The 13,476-nt window shown below is 40.7% G+C and overlaps 1 protein-coding gene across 2 annotated transcripts in view; it reads right to left on the bottom strand.

The window, feature by feature from the left end:
• Positions 1 to 13,476, bottom strand: part of GRB14 (growth factor receptor bound protein 14) — a 46,560-nt gene that overhangs the window by 31,704 nt on the left and 1,380 nt on the right. The window lies entirely within an intron of this gene.

The following is a 13,476-nucleotide window of genomic DNA, read 5'->3' as shown; positions in this document are numbered from 1 at the left end:
ACAGTTAATGTGGCAGTTTATGTGGCACCCATCCAAATATCTAGGTACATGTGAAAGAATGTGACCTTCCCTGTGTGGCTTTTTCAGCTTTTATTTCTCCCAAGATGCAATTGTAACATACGTATTCTACTTTATGAGGGCTTTGTCATCAGCCAGTTTAAAGTGGCCAGCTTAAAGTGTATATCAGGGCAAAAAAATTAACAATTTGTACAATCTTCTCTTTGTTTTATCCCCTTAAAATAGTTTGTTGCTTAGATCCAGAATCTGGGATTCCAAACAGACAACTCGCTTACAACAGAGTGCCCTTTCTGGATGAAATCCCAACCAGTATTGTTGGCCTCACCTGCTAGCCTACCAAACTGTATCTACCACCCAACCCTCTCTGTTCCATTCCACATGCATAGATAGGTGTATTTCCCGGCAAACGTAAGCTGCTGCCCTGACACCCTGCAAACACACTAGGTGTAGAGAAAGGACTCTTGAGATGTAGTTCAGGGGGTAATAAAAGCTGCTCCTTGCTACAGGAACAAGTTAAAAGAAAAAATAAAGCTGGTTCATGTTCTAGGCTGGAAGAGGGAAATGTGAGGGGGAAATTTGGGCCATGTCTGTGTATATCTTTTAAATAGGCCTAAGGTGGCTAATTCTTTAACATATGAAAAATAGAAATGCTTCAAAGTGTGTAGAATGGCAACACAAAAGCCAAAGATAAATCCATCTTTTAACAGTAAAGGTAAACTCTACATTGTTTTATTCACTCTTTTTTCTTTGATCTTGCATTGTATTTGTCAGATTTCCTTTGTAGGAGCTTGACGCACGAAACGACAAATGCAGAAAAAAAATGATGTTTAAATCATTGTACTAGCCAATTAAAATCCAAAATGGTAATGCTAGTAATTATAAAAATGTTGACCTTTGTGCTCATGTTTCGAACATTGTTATACAAGTCCTCATTAAATTCCCTTGTCTTCACTCTGCACCTTTATTGTATACCTCCAAGAACGGCTGGATTTATGCTTTCGTGTGTGTGTGCAAAAATTAAAGGACGTTTTAGTCATTTCTGCTCTTTGATCAGGTTTATTTTATCCCTTACAAATACAGTTAATCTCTACTTTAATATACATCAGCTGAGATCATGAATTAGAAAATGAAAAGTCTAATTAACTATCAAACCACCAACTTCTGTACTCAAGGGCAAGTGTATAAGCTGTAACACAAAGAGTTATTAGCATCCAGTGTCACTGGCCTTAGCACAAGCCAACACATTGAAATTATCCTTCCCTTTGACTAAGCAATGGGCTCAGTTCTCTAAGCAATAACACATATTTTATATTTGCCATAACGATCCTTTTTTTCATCTCTGTGACTGTAATTTCCAGCTCTCATTGGTTCCCATTGTTGAAAATATTAATTGTTACATCAAAGAATGATTGTTATAGCCTACTAAATTAGGCAGAATTATTCTACTTATTACATGGTTCTTTATTTGTGAGCAGCAAATGCAAGAAAGTTGCTTTGGAGGCCGAGGATTATTTTATCCAGCCCAGATCACAGCAGGAGCTGCATCATGATGCCATCATAAAATGAGCATACCACATGATGCCCATGCGGAGGTTAGGCTCCACTGTCCCCAATTACATCTTAGGTGTTGGCTTGTCTTGTCTCCGCCAAAGCAATCAATAGTAGTAGCAACAGAAACACCACACACTGAGATGCAAAATAATATTATTGCTTTATAAAAGAGCCAGTGGGAACATGCTCTTTACATATACTTCAACAGGAACCCATGGTTTGCACTTATTGCAGTGCGTGTTCAAGCTGGCTAGTTGCTTCACTTTGACAAAAGTCCTTGTTTTTAGTGCAAAGTTTACTGGAAATATGTCTGAATGTATGGCAAATATTCAGGGGGCCAACTGAGAATGTTTGCAGCTGAGAACACCAACTTCTGTTATGACATTGAGCAGAGAGAGGACCAGACATAACTGAAAATCAGAATTCTGAATGGCACAGTGCTACAAACAAAAAACAGAGTTCGGGCCGTCGCCTAGTGTGAGGCGGTCCAAGGGTTACTTTAAAGATCGGGACGGACTATAAATATAATTTTAATGAAAAAGTATTTATTCAAGTTTCAAATATAACAAACGTGGCCAATCTCTATTTGTCGACCAATAAAAACAAAGTGAACAAAGAAAAAGTGATTGAACTGACTGTTGTTTTTGTTGCCTTTGTTGGGACTATTTCAACCCTTGTGAATTGTATAGCCTTCATCGGGGCTTATGGCAATCTTCCCGTTGTTCTTCAAGGTATTTATGGTTCCTTGAATATCCTTCCCATATATGGTTCATTTCACCCGTGGATTACATATGCGGTCTCCCCACTAATAGTACTGTATCTTTTCTTTCTTGTGTTTTTTGTTTGATGTACTTTCTGGTTATGGATCCGGTAAGATGGACTGAAATACAAGGGTAATAGATTGGTCCACTCTTGACCTTAGACCAATCTGAGAAAGAACCATTTATCAATACTCTCTGGACTTGTTCCTTTAGCCAGTTCTCTATCAATGTGCACACTATTTAATCTATGCCCATAGATTTCAGCTTATGTACTAAGTGTTTATGTGGTACCGTGTCAAAAGCTTTGGCAAAATCAGGCGTGGCTTGGATATGGTGGTGTGAAGATGCAAGTTTGAGGAGCTCTGCACCCCGTCGGCCCATACAGTGGTACCAGTGACTTTACTAACCTCTTCCCTGCATGTCGAAGAACAGTGACACTCAGCTGACACCTGGTGAGCACGGTCAACTGGATCTCTTTCGTTTTTTCTTGCACTCGGGTACGGCATGCAGCTCCCTTGCGGCCTACACCATGAGGCCTACTAAAACCGCCACACACTCTAACACATGCTACGGCCGGCAGACATCGATGCCCGTAGACAGGCCGACACTCACTTCGAGCCCACCACCCTGCCCAATACCCACTCCAGTGATCCCGTATGGGGAACCCTCCCAGGATCCGCCATATGCCCTTTCACAACCGCAGGCCCGAGAAGCACCGACCGAGGACTGGCGTTCCATACTGGTGTCCCATCCCCCCACCAAGCAGGACATTGATTCCATGGCGGACAAAATAGTCCACACTTTGCGCCAAGAAGTTCACAAAATCAGGAACCAGGTTGCCTTGGTTGAGGGTAGAGTCGAGGTAGTGGAGACGGAGGCCTCCTCCCTTCAAGACTGGGTGGCCTCCCTAGAAGCTGCCACTGCCAGCTTACACCAGCAGATGATCACCAATTGCCTGCAGCTCGATGACAGTGAGAACCACAGCCGGCGGAACAATATTCGCCGCAAAGGCATCCCCGAGGCTACCCCAGGCCCTGACCTCCGCTCCACGGTCCTGGCTATCCTGAACCATTATCTGGGTAAGCCACCTGGTGAAGCACTGGAGTTGGATCGGGTCCATAGAGTGCAGGGCCCTCGGGGTCCATCCGCAAATGCCACGCGCTGTATGACTTTCTAGGCGTGGAGGCCATCCCTATCCCATCCTGGCTGGACTTCGCCTCGGAGCGACCTGCCCGGGCCCCTCGGATGTTTCGGCAAGCCAGGTCATACAGGGGGCGCCAACGCTCTTCCACTAGTTCTCCTACACGACCGGCACCAGCGAGGCCTGAAGCCTGAGGCTCTCTCAGTACGCGGCCTGCTGGTCTGATACAGGGTCGTCAACTATATCCTTTTTCTGTTTTAAGGTTCTGCATGGCTAGGCACCTTCCTGGATATGTCTAGATGTATGATCATTATTGTGTTTCACTCTTGGTTGATGTTTACGGGGAATGCGGAGTACCTCAAGGCTATCTATAACCCCTGCCCCCCACATGATGGTTGGGGGTAGATCCCCGCGCAGGTACCGTAGTCCCCAAGTCTGGCCAGACAATGGGCTCCACCCTGGCAGTTTGGAGGGGGGGGGATGGGGGGGCCTGCTCCGTTCCCTTGTATAGGACTGAAAGGTGCACCTGGATACAGGTTGTACCTGAATACAGTTTTTTTTAGCTTGAGACAGAGTTCTTCTTTAACATACAATATTATAGTCAGTTCTTAAATGTATTCTGTATTCTTCCATTGTTGAAACTTCCTCTTTTCTGTAAGCTAAAACTTCACACATATTCTATATTGAGTTAAGTACATCGCACCCACAGAGTTGGAGTTAAAAAACGATTGTCTTTTACATGTCTGTAAAATGATGACTCATGCTTGCATACAGCATTTCCGCAGTATAACGTCACAAGTCAAAAACTGTATATACACTTGTCTGTCAATTGAATAAACTGAGCATTTAGTGATACCAAACGTGAAGTGTCATTAATTTGCTCCCGGAGCCCCGTTGGGAAATCCCTCAGCTGTCCGTCAGAATAGATATCCCTTTCAAGGACCCCACTGGGGATGGGTACTAAGCGCAAAGGGGGATGTGTCTTCCGCCCTGGTTTATACATAACAGAAGATGACATCTTTATTAGGCCACACAGCAGGGGACTTCATGGATTTCAAACAAAAAACAGAGTTCGGGCCGTCGCCTAGTGCGAGGCGGTCCAAGGGTTACTTTAAAGATCGGGACGGACTGTAAATATAATTTTTATGAAAAAGTATTTATTCAAGTTTCAAATATAACAAACGTGGCCAATCTCTATTTGTCGACCAATAAAAACAAAGTGAACAAAGAAAAAGAAAAAGTGATTGAACTGACTGTTGTTTTTGTTGCCTTTGTTGGGACTATTTCAACCCTTGTTGAAACAATTGTATAGCCTTCATCGGGGCTTATGGCAATCTTCCCGTTGTTCTTCAAGGTATGTATGGTTCCTTGAATATCCTTCCCATATATGGTTAATTTCACCTGTGGATTACATATGCGGTCTCCCCACTAAAAGTGCGGTATCTTTTCTTTCTTGTGTCAGTATATCCTGAGATGTTTTTAGATAGTTCCTTCCCTTAATGTTTTTAGTTTTTGTAGTGTTTGTCTTCTATGATTGGATTTTATTCCTTCGTTAGTTTACTACGAGTAGTTGGGGGTAGGCTATTTCCTTGTATGATATCAGTAGTTTAATTACACTCATTTAGTGTTTAGAGGCTGTGATATTTCATTTGCGGTATATGTTTGTAATACAATTCTTCCCTTGCTCTCTGCACGGGGTGTCTTTTTCTATATATTTAGTCCAGTATAGACACGATTTTGCATTTTTAGAAAAGTTCGTATAGAATAGTCTTTTACTCACATATCCAAGTCGCCGTCTCTTTTATGTATAGCTTACCTCTCCACTTGAAGGGAAATGGTTTTATTTGTTTTTAGCGTGGGGGACACGATCCTGCATATTAATCCTTCGTATGGGTATTTTGAACTCCCGGGGGTTTAATGATGTCCATATGGTGTTGTCTTTGGTGAATCGAAGGTGATATAAGCCATAAGTCAGGATGTTTGATAAGGTGTATCTTTTCTGTTAGGGGTTTAGTCCAGGCAATACACGTGTGGCGTCTACGCGTTTCGCCCCTCCCCCAGGGCTTCGTCAGGACTTACCACTACCTATTGCGGTGAGGTATATATCTTGTGTCCTCACCTGTGTATCATCTTCTAATTAGCCTTTGCGTGATTTCTCGGCTGTGCGATGATTATTTCGGTATCTGTCAGTTCTTTTACCTAGTGCATAGATGTGTATAAAATTTGATACGAATAGTTTCTGTGATAGATCGTAGTCACTTCAGTTCCGGGAGGTTCTTTTTAATCCAATCGAGGTGGTCCTATGAAGCTGAAGTTCTCTTTTGTCATTATTCTTTGGAGTGGGATCTTTTTACATGGGTAGGTTTGTAAGAAGTTCTTACAAGAAGACATTTAGGTTAAATTCATTATTCAACCTATTGGGTATCAGAGTATTTAATCTATATGTCCACATCTTCTCCTTCTGGAGGAGAATAGTGTCAAAATCTCCTCTTCGTGGGGACAGATTTAAAGCATAGATGGCCTTTACTTTTAGACCCTCTGGTGATCCTCCGTGTAGATCTAAAAAGTGGGTTGCCATCGGGCTGTCCTTGTCTCGTTTTCTTATATCATTTATGTCTTCCCCAATTCTAATTCGGAGTGGTCTTTTGGTCTTCCCGATATAGTATTTATGGCAGGGACATTCCAATTGATAGATAACCTTACTTGTATCGCAATTCATAAACGAAGTGATGTTATAGGTTTTTGTGTTGTCTGTGTTCGAGAAGGTATTGGTCTTGTCCACTAGATGACATATTCTACATTTTCCACAGGGGAACATTCCTTTAGGTTTTGTTGATTCCCAGCTTAAGGTTTGGAGCTCTTCTTGCTGTGAGTAGGGGTCTTGGACCAACTATTTCGGAAAATATTGGGCATAGTTTGAAGATATGCCAGTGTTTGTTCATGATTCCCCTTAAATTCTCCCATCTCGCACCGTACTTGGTGATCATTCTTGTATAGTTCTTTTCAGCCGGTTGTTTATTAGTTTCTTTGTCTTCTAGCAAATCCATTCTTGTTTTCTCATTTACTTTATGTCTGCTCCTTCTGAGTACCCTGTGTGAATAGCCCCTTTCCCTAAATCTTCTATATAGATCTTGGGATTCCTTTTTGTAGTCTTCCTGTTTGCTACAATTTCTTTTGATACGTGTGAATTGGCCCATTGGGATGCCTTGTTTCAGGGCTGGAGGGTGGTGGCTTGTTGCATGCAGGAGGGTTTTTCTATATGTTTTTGTTGTTAATTCATCTTCCTCTATGGCAATCTGTAGATCCAGGAACGAGAGTTGATCTTTACTATATAGAAATGTGAATTTTAGATTTATATCGTTGAGATTGAGATCCGCAATGAATTTTTTAAGTAGGTCCTCACCTCCGTTCCATAATAGAAGGATATCATCTATGTACCTTAGCCAGCTCTGTGCATGGCTAAGGTATAGTGGGTGTTTATATGCCACTTCTAGTTCCCACATGCCTAGATGTAGGCATGCGTAGGATGGTGCCCAGGGGGCTCCCATTGTCGTGCCTCTTATTTGCCTATAGTATTTCCCTTCAAATTGAAAGTTATTGTTCTCCAGTGCGAACTCCAAAAGCTCAATTATAAATTAATTTTGTTGGGCCATCTCGATATAGTGTTTTTGTAGGAAATATTCCACCGCTTTTATTCCGTATTCGTGTGGTATCGATGTATATAGTGATTCGACATCAATCCCTACTATCAAGGTGTCTTTACTTATTTTTATATTTGATAGTTTTTTCAGAACATCTTTCATATCACGAACATATGAGGGTAGTTCTTGTACCATATTTTTAAGTAGGGCATCCAGATATTTGCCTAAATTCTCTAGTGGTCCTCCCACTGCCGATACTATAGGTCCTACCGAGGGGGTTATTTGGGTTTTTGTGAATCTTGGGTATTCTGTAAAACGTTGGGATGTTGAATTGTTTTATCCTTAAAAATTTGAGTTCCTTCTTTGTCAGGAGTGATGCTTCAGAGGCTAGTTCGATCTTAAAGTTGAAATCTGCCACCAGCTTTTTGAAAGGGGATTCCTTCAATCTTATGTATGTCTCCGTATCTTGTAATAATCGTTTTACTTCTGCTACATACATTGATTCAGGGAGTAGGACAACATTGCCTCCTTTGTCGCTGTTTTTTATAACCATGTCTGGCATTGTTTTCAATTCTTTCAGAGCCTTTCTTTCCGGTTTTGTTAGGTTATCCTTCCCTCTTTCTGACCAGTCGATGGATCTTATATCTTTCTGGACCAGATCTCTAAATAGAGCTAGATGTCTGTTGTTTAAAATATTTGGCATTGTTCTGGATTTCTCTTTGAGTGTTGTTGTCCTTTTTGTTACCCTCTCATCCACTTCATGGAATTGTAGATTTTCTTCTAACAATTCTTCTAGGTCTGTGAGTGCCTGTATGTCAAGTAGTTCGTCTTTTCTATTTATTCTTGCCGTAATATCAGTGTAGTCTTCTTTATTTGTATGTATGTATCTGAGGTATACCCTTCTTAGGAATAGATTGAGGTCTTTAAAAATAGTAAATTCGTCCATGCCGTCTGCTGGAGAGAAGGATAATCCACGCTTCAGGAGGTTGATATGGTGTTCATTTAATTGGAATTCTGTTAGATTAATTACATTTCTAGCTTGCCCTCCTTCCTCTATCGTGGTCGACAAATAGCGATTGGCCACGTTTGTTATATTTGAAACTTGAATAAATACTTTTTCATTAAAATTATATTTATAGTCCGTCCCGATGTAACCCTTGGACCGCCTCGCACTAGGCGAAGGCCCGAACTCTGTTTTTTGTTTGATGTACTTTCTGGTTATGGATCCGGTAAGATGGACTGAAATACAAGGGTAATAGATTGGAGCTAATGCATCTCCAGAAGCGGGACATCCCCTTTTTTGTTGGCACAGTGCTACAAGTTTGCAATACAGGAATGGCATGTGAAAAACTCCCACTCACTATTGGGGATGCAGTGGGTCGCACAAATTGACTAAGGTTGTCACATTTCTGGGTAGAAATATCCTCCTTGTGTTCTCTTCACCATTAATATTATTAATAAATATAACAAGGCAACTTTTAAATTGTCCAAATGGCAACCCCAAACTTTACACATCCGTGACTTCACCCTCTCAACTATGTTAGTTTTGTGAATAATGGTGGAAATATGTCCCAGTGTACACAAAAGCATTTACAACAATTAAAGGGTCAGTCCGCCCATACAAATATGGCAAATTTTGGTAAGGCAAGCTAAATAATTTACTAGTTTCTTAAATTTTTCTGGAAATCCAAATCTTTTTTTAATAATAAGAGTTTATTAGGTTTATACAAATAAAGCAGATATAAAACAATCAGAGAGTAAGAACAATCATCGGTGGAGGCAACATACATCATATGGACATAAAAACCCAAGCAGTACACTGATAGTAATGTCACAATTATAGGGGGATATGGGTATCCTCCATTCCAGATGACATCCTTCATCAATGAAAGGAAAATTCATTTCTAGTTTCACCATGATGACACAAGCCTTACAAGGGGATCTTATTCACTGTTCTATTAAGATACAGTTATGGAGACTGTAGGGGCAGGCAGGAGGTTCCTGACACCCTGGCTATAGATACAAAGCCAGGGAGATCTCTTTATGTCCATATGAGAAACAAGATGCCATTGGTTAATTCCACCCGCCACCAGCATTCACTCATAGCCAAATTATACGTTTTGGTTTGACTAATCCATTAATATCATCTTTGATTTCTACAGTAAACCCGAGATTAAGAAACATATCGAGATGTGGCCTATACAGGTAGGATACGAATTAACTAATACAAAGAAAAAAAATATTTCTAAAATGCACAGGTACATATTTATAAATATAAAACCTGCAATTGAATTTGTAGATTAGGTAAACCAATCATTTCTTCCAGCCATAAAATTCTGCGTCCCTGTGCCATATTACATCATGTGTCATATTATGTGAGCATTGGACAACAAACACCACTGTTGACATGTGCAATCGAAATTTAGCTCTGTTTGTTTAATGAGTACAATATTATAGGCACAAGGCAGCCAAGGGAACTCTCAACCTGATCTACCTGGCCTCAATTCAATCACTATAAACAAACCACTTAGTTATTTTTAGCCTGCATTATACAATAGATTTCATGAAGAAACAATGCACCTGTAGCATCATGGATAGCGTAATGAACTGTATGCTAGCCTTTTTTATTTAAACAGCATGGTTCCTATAGACAGAAGGGCAGATGAGCATGAATGTACCAATTCTGTGATTAGTGTTCTGCATAATAAGACCAAATCAGGGGATTGCATAATTGGGCTGCAAAAAATCTGATTGGCGGAGCTTGGAATTATTTGGCTCTAGTATCACAAGCTCTAAATAATTCACAAATTCCAAGTTATTAGCAACTAGAGGGTTTTACACAATGGGGGGCCTAGTGTACTCAAGCATTGCCATAATGATAAGCAAACCTTGGCATGTATGGATTCCAATGCTAATGTATTAAGCTTTACATGATCATACCATTTAACCACTTCTGAAATATGTAGTGTAGGTCTAAAAGGTGTATTAAAAAAACCCATGAGGGTTCATTTACTGAAGGAGTAAATTAGGTTCACTTTTTAAAGAATACCCAATCATGTGCATGAAACATAAAAAAAAAAGGAATTTTACTTGCGCATAATTGGATGTTTGAAGTCACTTGCGCTGTGCTGTGACTAGGAGTACATCCAATGGGTATCATTATACAGCAGCAGCAAGTCAGCGTGGTTTCTGGTCATGTGATCACAGTGAAACACATTCACAGTAGTCACAATTATATATATATATAGATATATATAGTCATCTGTATATGGGGGGGGCAGGGGAGACATCAGGAGTCTAATAGACCCACGATGTCTTTATCAAGAGAACATGTCACCTCCAAATGCTGTCACATAGGGGCCTTTTAGTGCCGAGTGAATGAGCCCCTGTGTTTTCAGAGCAGAGGGGAAGCCGCTCAGCACAGGGCCATTACAAGAAAATGGTTGTCAGCACTGTAGTAGTTATGGCTACTACAGTGTTTTACAGGATTTTCATTACCCTACCAGGTATAAAATATTTATACTTATTGAGCCAAGCTGAACCAATGTAAGTATACATAAACATTTATACCCAGAGCTCAGCTTTAACTTTTGATAGTGAACACTTACTTTGCTAAGTGAACAAGCTCTACTCTTCTAGTAAATCAATTACTTTACTAAAAAAGTAGAGTAGAAGAAGCTGTGTTCACTACAAAGTAGAAGAAGCTGTGTTCACTACAATCATTCAATTATGTGCAAGCCTGTTTTAGTTTAGTTTTGTTCCTATGCACATGATTAGGTATTTAATCTTAACACATCTTCATCTTATTTACTAAGCAAAGTGAACATTCACTTTGCTAAGAGCCTCTACTGCTTTAGTAAATCAGACCCGGGTCTTGATTTACTAAAAGAATAAAGAATGTCAATTTAGCAAGTGAAGTATCAGTAAATCTCATGAAGCTGTGTTCGATCACCTGTTCTTCCCGGCGAGTGGCCCAATACGGCCGTGCACACAGCACAGATCTGTTAGTTAGTCGTGTGAATGAGGCCTTAAAGGCTCAGAAACATTATATGACTGTTGCCCTGACAAGTGGATCAGTCAGACATCAGTAACAGGGTTATAAAGTAAAAATAGTGTGATTGCCGGCATCTCACAGCAAAGTGGTCTTCTTCATTGTTTGCCTCTGTAGTGGTTATTGTGCCTCTATAAGCATTGTTGAGATCTATTAGCCTCAGCTCTACAGCTAGAGATCATTTCAAATGTCAACACTTAGCAAATATATCTCCTCATTTAGTCTATGTTACCTCTGTATGTGCTCATGACCTACAAACTCATCATCAGATCACTTGGTATGGTTTTCTTTATATTTAGTTATAGGGTAGAGAGGTTTTATTACATTGACATTCCTAAGTATATGCCTTTGTCAACTTTGCAGTCATGTAACACCCCTGGCTGATCTCAGGCTATCTCTAGACAAAAATTTCAATTCTACAAATTCTTTTTGCCAATATTTGTCCATAAACCCCTGTTCATACAAGTGCGATTTGTCACGCGTGCTACAATGCAAGACGATGGAAATCACATTATTTTATATGATGTCCGTTTACAACTAGGTGCAGATGGTAGACAGTGCGTCTTTGGCCACATAGACATTTATTTATTAACTGTATTTATATAGCTCCAACAATTTGCGCAGCACTTTACATCAGTCCCTGCGCTCTAGGAGCTTACAATCTAGGGTCCCTATTACACACACATATAGGGCCAATTTAGACAGCAGACAATTAACTTTCTAGCATGCCTTTGGAGTGTGGGAGAAAACAGGAGGACCAGGTACACCCAGTGCTGCAAGGTTAAAGTGCTAACCACTAAGCCACTGTGCAGTGCATAAAAATATATGTAACATGTGTGCTTGTGCATTACATAAAAATGCAGACATGGTGCATTTTTATGCAACAATGCTACACACACCAATGCACTTGTATGGTGTGAAGAAGGCACATAGAAAGCAATTGTTTTCTCACTGTCCTTGCATTGAGTCTGCGTTGATCAATGTATCTCAACACACCTGGTGTGAATTAGCCCTAAATTGAACAGTTTGTCATAATCTCTGAGATCCATACACATTGGATGGCAGTCAAATGATGTTCACTGTCACTTTTTCTGCAATACACATTTAAACACGCATGCTCATTTTGAATGTTCAAAGATTATATTTATTTTCCATACATCAGAACAAGTGTGACTATAAATGCCCTTCTTCTGAGTAAAACCAAATACAAAATAAATGCATTGGAGTTGATTTATTCAGGCTAGGTTCAGATGTGGGCGATCCCGGGCCACGTGTCCCAGGGTCGCGCCATCGTGCACAATTGCACACAGCGATTGCTGTGTGGCCGCATTGATTTCAATGGGGCTACATCCATTCGGCAATCGCTAAAAAAAGGTACGAGTATCTCATTTTACGACGCACTACACGCAGCTTTTTTTTATCATGTTCAATTGCACAGGCGGTATTGCGGCAGGAAACCACGCAATCTGTCTGGTGCGACTGGGGTGTCATTAGAAAATAATGACACCGCCAGCGCAATCCGTAGTGGTGGGCCATCTGTGCGGTTTTTCTGCACCATTGCTGCGCGGTCACGGATTGCCCCAAGCAGTAGATTGCCTCAAGCAGTAGATGCCGTTCACTTAGCAAAGTAAATGTTCGCTTTGCCAAGTGAATGGTAGTAAATAAGTTGCACATGCGTTCACTCTGAGTACCCAATCATATAGAATCCTCTATTCACACCAGTCATGTGCATAAACGTGTGCAAAATTGTGCACCTTCATGCAATATGCAAAAATGTATGCCACAAATGCAGGGCCCTTATATAATGGTACTCAAAATGCAACAAGACACACATCTTGGTGTGTGCATTAATGCATGATAAACACGTGGGGTTAAAATACACATGAAGTTAACAGCTCAAACTGCTTCATGAGCTTCTTTACCACGTTTATCACACATAAGGCAGCCCACTGAAATAATTGCGGCAAAACTTGGAAAAACACTCCACACAGTCACGCTTGGGGAGGTTAAGAAGAAAAAAAAAAGAGGATTTTTGCTGGCACATGACTGATTGATTGAACACAGCTTCATTGGATTTACCGACGCTTCATTTGCTAAATGGCATTCTCTATTCTTTTAGTAAATCAAGCCAATTGAGTTGGCAGTCAAATCCCGCTCAAACTGCTCACACTTTGCAACGTCATAATCTACTTTAAATTTAACAACAACTGTGTAGTCTGAGCGCTTGACTGCTTACAAGCTCAATGGTGCTAACCAGACATCCAATGGTACAAGCTGAACAGTGCTAGCCAGACACATGAACAATCCTGCGTG

This window comes from Nanorana parkeri, unplaced genomic scaffold (assembly GCF_000935625.1).
Source record: "Nanorana parkeri isolate BGI_ZX_2015 unplaced genomic scaffold, ASM93562v1 scaffold1105, whole genome shotgun sequence".
Classification (NCBI taxonomy): Eukaryota; Metazoa; Chordata; class Amphibia; order Anura; family Dicroglossidae; genus Nanorana; species Nanorana parkeri.
This window is presented reverse-complemented; position numbering and strand designations above follow the sequence as displayed.